Below are 7,271 nucleotides of genomic sequence, written 5' to 3'. Positions count from 1 at the left end.
TATTACTTAATACCAGCAATGCACTTGGGTTGTCCCTTCCACAGTTTTTACTCTAGATCTCATAGGAGTACCTGATATTTATTCTTTTCCTTTTCTTTTGATAAGTGAGGCTTATCAGCACTTAGTACATTCACCAGATTTACTAACATCAAAACTTAACAGATAAGAAGCATTATTCTAGTTTTTGACTCAGTAATAAGATAGACAAAGTAAACTTAACTAAGCTCAATATCAGAATTTGCTTGTGTCAATAGATTTCCACATAAACAATTACTTCAAACATGGGATTTGTTAGTATATTAAAGATTACTAGGTCAGCATCTAGCATATTTATACTCATTGGATTGAATAATTACAGAAACATTCATATCACTATCAGAGTTTGGAAATTCACATCGGACAACAATCAGTACTTAAGCAATTTTCAATTAAGCACAGAATACACAAAGATAGTAATATCTGTAAATACTGATCATAAAGTCTGATGCATCAGAACAAAAGCTAAGCAGATTTAGAGAAAGAACCTGAAACCATTCCAAGTTCATTTACCAATCTTGTAAAAGTAGCTTCACACAGTGGTTTTGTGAAGATATTTGCTAGTTGTTGATCTGTTGGAACAAAGTGCAATTCTACTGTACCTTCATCCACATGTTCCCTTATGAACTGGTACCTTATGCTGATGTGCTTTGTCATTGAGTGTTGAACTGGATTACCTGTCATAGCAATAGCACTTTGATTATCACAGTAAATAGGGATTTTAAAATATATTAACCCATAATCCAGTAACTGATTCTTCATCCAAAGAATCTGTGCACAACAGCTTCCTGCAGCAATGTACTCTGCTTCTGCAGTTGATGTGGAAATTGACTTTTGTTTCTTGCTGAACCAAGAAACCAATCTACCTCCAAGAAATTGGCAGCTTCCACTTGTGATTTTCATGTCAATTTTGCAACCTGCAAAATCTGCATCTGAGTAACCTATTAGTTTAAAGTCTGATTCTCTAGGATACCATAATCCCAGATCAGCTGTTCCCTTAAGATACTTGAAAAAATTTTCACAGCTGTTAACTGAGGTTCTCTTGGATCTGCTTGAAATCTTGCACAAAGACAAGTAGCATACATGATATCAGGTCTACTGGCAGTTAGATAGAGTAGAGAGCCAATCATACCTCTGTAATCAGTAATATCTACTAATTTACCAGTATTCTTATCCAATTTTGTTGCAGTGGCCATGGGAGTGGATGCACTTGAACAATCTTGCATTCCAAATTTCTTCAGCAAATTTCTGTTGTACTTGGTTTGACAAATAAAAGTGCCTTCTTCATTCTGCTTGACTTGAAGGCCCAGAAAATAGCTAAGTTCCCCCATCATACTCATTTGATATCTTAACTGTATCAGTTTGCCAAACTTCTTGCAAAGTCTGTCATTTATAGAACCAAAGATGATATCATCAACATATATCTGAACCAAAAGTAATTCCTTTCCATGGTTGAGGTAGAACAGTGTTTTGTCAATAGTTCCTCTGTTAAATCCACTTTCCAGAAGAAACTGAGCTAAAGTCTCATACCACGCTCTTGGAGCTTGCTTAAGGCCATAAAGTGCTTTATCAAGCCTATAGACATGATTTGGATATTTGGGATCTACAAAGCCTGAAGGTTGTTCAACGTATACTTCCTCTTCCAGTCTCTATTGAGAAAAGCACTTTTCACATCCATTTGAAAGACAGTAAACTTTTTGTGAGCAGCATAAGCCAAAAATATCCTTATGGCTTCCAATCTAGCAACTGGTGCAAATGTTTCATCATAATCAATTCCCTCATGTTGAGAATATCATTTTGCAACCAACCTAGCTTTATTCCTTGTAATTATGCCATCACTATCAGTTTTGTTTCTGAACACCCACTTTGTACCAACAACAGATCTGTTCTTTAGTCTTGGCACTAGGGTCCAGACTTTGTTTCTTTCAAATTCATTTAACTCTTCCTGCATTTCTTGCACCCAATCAGCATCTTAAAGAGCTTCTTCCACTTTCTTTGGTTAAGTCTGAGAAAGAAAAGAATTATAAAGACACTCACCTGAAGTAGATGTTCTAGTTCTGACACCTGCATCAGGATTTCCAATAATTAAGTCAGGTGTATGTGATTTAGTCCACTTTCTAGCAGATGGAAGGTTTTCTCTAGAACTGGATGCTCCCCCATGATCCATGCCATCTTCATCAACATTTTCTGATGCTCCCTCTGAAACTATGCTCTCTGAGTTGGATCCTTCAGAATTTAAGTTTTCAGAACTATCAAAACTTGGCTTATCAGAACTTGATGAATCAGAACTTGAAGAGCCAGTTGTATGTTCTGATGCTTCTTGAGATGTGGTTGTATCTTCAGTATGCTCCCCCTGTATAGGTGCATCCTCCTTTGACGTAGTCACCACAGTTTCAATAACATCAGAGTTTAATCCATCAGAGTTTGCAGTATCAGGATTTAGACTGTCAGGATTTTCAGTATCAGAATTTAAGTCTTCATTTTCGAATCTCAGCTGATCATGATCATTGAAATCTTCAAGTCCAGTAATCTTCTTATCATCAAAGGAGACATTGATAGATTCCATGACAACCCTTGTTCTTAAATTGTAGACTTTGAAGGCTTTTATGGAAAGTGGATATCCAACAAAAATTCCTTCATCAGCTTTTAAGTCAAATTTGGATAGCTGTTCAGGGTGAGTTTTAAGAACAAAACACTTGCATCCAAATACATGAAAATACTTCAGATTTGGCTTCTTTTTCTTCACCATCTCATACGGTGTCTTTCCATGCTTGTTAATGAGTGTAGCATTCTGAGTAAAACAAGCAGTCTGCACAGCTTCAGCCTAAAAATAGGTTGTTAGCTTTGCTTCATCAAGCATAGTTCGTGCAGCTTCAATAAGAGTTCTATTCTTTCTTTCAACAACTCCATTTTGCTGTGGAGTTCCAGGAGCAGACTATTTCTGCTTGATTCCATGGTCTTTGCAGAACTCTTCCATGATCAAATTTTTAAACTCAGTGTCATTATCACTTCTTATGATCTTCACAGAATCTTTGACCAATTTATCCAGTTGCTTGACATGATCAATCAAGATAGATGTTGTTTCACTTTTTGTGTGTAAGAAATACACCCATGTGTATCTGGTGAACTCATCAACTATGACCATAGCATATTTCTTCTTTGCAATAGACATGACATTCACTGGACCAAATAGATCTACATGTAGTAGGTGATAAGGCTCAAGAATTGATGATTCAGTCTTGCTCTTGAATGAAAATTTTCTTTGTTTAGCCTTCTGACATGAATCACAAAGACCATCAGGAGCAAATACTGATTTTGGCAGTCCTCTCACAAGATCTTTCTTGACTAGTTCATTTATATTGTTGAAATTTGAATGAGAGAGTTTCTTGTGCCAATTCCAGCTTTCTTCAATTGATGCTCTACTCATCAGACAGATTGCAGAACCATCAGTACTTGTTGAAAGCTTGGCTTCATAAATGTTACCATGTCTGTATCCTTTCAGAACAACTTTGCATGTAGATTTACTTACAACTTCACAGTGTTCTTCAAAGAAATCCACATGATAACCTCTGTCACAGATTTGACTAACACTCAGCAGATTGTGTTTAAGTCCTGAGACCAGAGCTACTTCTTTAATGATGACATTCCCAAGATTGATATTGCCATATCCCAATGTTTTTCCAATGTTGCCATCTCCATAAGAAACACTTGGGTCAGCCTTATCCATAAAGTCCGATAGTAGGCCTTTATTTCCAGTCATATATCCTGAGCATCCACTGTCCCGAACTAGGATATTTTTCCTGTTGCCCTGCAATCACAAAGACCACTAATGATTAGTTTTAAGGACCCATACTTGCTTGGATCCTTTGGCCTTATTAAGTTTGTTAACATTTGCAGCGGATTTAGCATCAGAGTTTATGTTAACATTTTTCTTATCAGCATTTACACTATCAGGCTTTGTATCAGAACTTACACTAGAAGGAACAATGCTAACTTTCTTTAAAGAAGGTTTTATTTCATAATAAACATAGTATAAACTATGATATTCCTTACAAGTATAAATGGAATGCCATAGACTACCACAATGAAAACAAGGATTTTGTGGCCTATATCTAACAGACTGACTCTTAACTTTTGACTTTGAAGGTAAGGAGTTTATGTTCTTATTCTTTCTGCAAAAAGAAGCCAGATGGTTAGAACTTCCACAGTTATGACATGTTTTTCTAGGAGCATTAGGAACAGGCTTATAATCATTGCTTTTATTCACACCTTCCTTTCCATTCCTATTTTTCCTAGGTGACTGTACCTTATTTACATTCTTAACATCTTTCAGCTTATGTTTAAGCTGCTTCTTCGTCATTAAGCCTACGTTAACTTCAGTTGTCTTTTCCTGTTTTAGTTTGTCAGAAGTTAATTCCTCTTTAACTTCTGAATTCTCAGTATCAGACTTTACGGCTACAAACTTAACAGGTTTTAAATTTGGCTTTTGTTTAACAACTATAGGCTTAATTTTTACAGTTCCTTTATCATTCTTATCATCTTCATTACCTAAGCCCTCTTTCCAGTTTCCACTACTTAACAAATTCTGACTTGTTCTGCCAGAGTTAGTCCAAGTCCTGATAATCTCTCTTTCCTTTTCTAACTCAGTTTTTAGAGATTCATTCATTTTAAGTACTTCATCCCTAACATTGAAAGCATCATCTCTATCTTTCTGAGTTTGATGGAACATGACTAACTCTTTTTCTAAATAATCATTCCTCTTTTTACAAGCAAGATTTTCAGAAGTTAATCTTTCACATGTTAAAGTGTGATCTCTATAACTAATGAACATGGTTTTAAGATATCTTCTCAACTCATTAATATCATCAGTATGAAAGGCATAAGTAGTTTGAGGTACCTTTAAATCAGCAGCATCAGAACTACTATTAGCATTTGCCATATCAGCATTTGCCATCAAGGCATAGTTCTCCCCACTTTCAGAATCTGAAGTGTCTGTCCAACTTTTCTTCTGTGTGACAAGAGCCTTGCATTTTTCACTCTTCACTTTCTTGCAATCAGGAGATATGTGGCCTTTCTCACCATAATTGTAACATTTGACATTTGTGTAATCTCCTTTGTCAGACTTTCCTCCTTTGCCTTCAGACTTTCTTAAATTCTTCTTATCAGAACTTGCACCTTTCCTGGAAAACTTCTTTCCCTTCCTGAATTTTCTGTATGCAATCCTTGTGATTCCTTTTACCATAAGAGCACACAGCTTCATCATCTCTTTATCAGCATCCATCTCAGGCAAGCTTTCAGTTTCTGAGTCATCATCACTATCAGAATTTGATGACTCAGTATCAGACTTTGTGATGAGCGCTTTTCCCTTGCCTTTCCTTGAGATAGCTGCCTTGGGTGATTCTTCTTCAGCTTTAAGAGCAACTGTCCTTGACTTTCCTCCTTTCCTCTTGCTTCTTTGTTCCATCTCAAGTTCATGAGTCTTGAGCATCCCATAAATTTCATCAAGAGTTGTTTCTTCAAGGTTGTAGTTGTCTCTTATAATTGTTGCCTTCAAATCTCAACTTTCAGGAAGAGCTAACAAGAATTTAAGGTTTGAATCTTCAAGATCATACTCCTTATCAACCATTGATAAATCATTCAAGAGTTTGACAAATCTGTCATATAAATCAGTCAATGACTCATTAGAATTTGAGTCAAAGTGTTCATACTCTTGAGTGAGTATTGTCTTCCTGTTCTTCTTAATCGAATCAGTTCACTGGTACCTTGTCTCTAACATATCCCATATCTCTTTTGCAGTCTTGCAATTAATTACCCTGTTTGACATTACATTATCAATGGCACTATGCAGCAAGTGTCGTACCTTAGCATCCTTAGCAATTGATGCGTTATCTTCAGCAGTGTAATCACTCTTCTCCTTTGGTACAGACTTTGCTGCTTCACCTGCAACATCGAGTTTGGTTGGCTTGTGAGGTCCTTCATGGATTCTGTCAAGATATTCTGGATCAGTAGCTTCCAGAAACATAGTCATCCTCACCTTCCATATGGGATATTCAGATGGTTTCAGTATGGGAACTCTAATGGTCTCATATCGACTATGGATTTGAGTCTTTGGAGGTTCTTCAGTTCTGGTGGGCTTGGTTGGAGTTTCTGCTTCAGACATGACTGTTTTTGGATCTTAAACTGTTTGTGTGTTAACAGATCTGCTCTGATACCAATTGTTAGGTCATACACACTGTAGAAGGGGGTTGAATACAGTGTATAGCACAATCAAATCGAATTCAAATAACATAAGTAATAGAAAACAGACTTTATTCAATGTAATAAACTCTGTTACAATATGGAACTGTCCTATCTCAGTGATGAACAAATATCACGAGAGCTGCTAGGGTTACAATGCATAATATTCTCGATAATGATAACACTTATAGTGTAAACCCTATGTCTGTGTTTATATATTACACAGTTACAAGATAATCGCTAATTGATATAGAATATAATTCTGCTTCCTAAAATATATCAATCAGTTATCTTTTCTTTCAAGTATTCTATTCTTCATAGAATTCCTTCTTCATGCATATTTCTTCTTACGTTTGTCTTGATCTTCTTTCCTTTCAATCAGCCGCTTTCCTTATCTGAAAGTTTCCTTTAAGTTCTGATATTATCTCCTGATAAATATCTCCTGATCCTTAAGTACTGATGACTTAAGTTCTGACTTCAGTATAAGTGCTGATTTCAGTTAAGTACTGATTTGTCCTGTTTAAGTAAGATCTGAAAACTTAACGTAAATCATATTAGACATGACATTATCAAATATATCTAACAGAATGGTTTTGGGAAATAAAGCTCACATGCTGATTGGTATAGGGAGTACTTTGAGTTGTATTGATAATAATATGGTAGAGAAAGCCAAATTACAGAAAGTGAGTTATGAAGCAATCAATATTAAGTTGGCTAATGTAAGAACTGTGGTCAGTGAGTTTTATGCACCGAAGGTTAAATGGAAGGTGCAACAATATGATTTTACCTTTGATCTTAGAGTAATTGAGATTGCTGGATGGCAAATGATATTAGGAGTAGATTGGTTGGAGCAGAATAGTCCAATTTTGTCTGATTTCAAAAAGTTATATTTGAAATTAAATGTTGATGCTGAATCTGAAAAATAGATGTTACTAAATGGAAGGGTGGAAGAAGCCACTATTCATTTGGTAAGGGGAAAAGAATTGCAGGTGCTTAAT

Source organism: Apium graveolens, unplaced genomic scaffold, assembly GCF_009905375.1.
Source record: "Apium graveolens cultivar Ventura unplaced genomic scaffold, ASM990537v1 ctg1716, whole genome shotgun sequence".
Classification (NCBI taxonomy): Eukaryota; Viridiplantae; Streptophyta; class Magnoliopsida; order Apiales; family Apiaceae; genus Apium; species Apium graveolens.
This window is presented reverse-complemented; position numbering follows the sequence as displayed.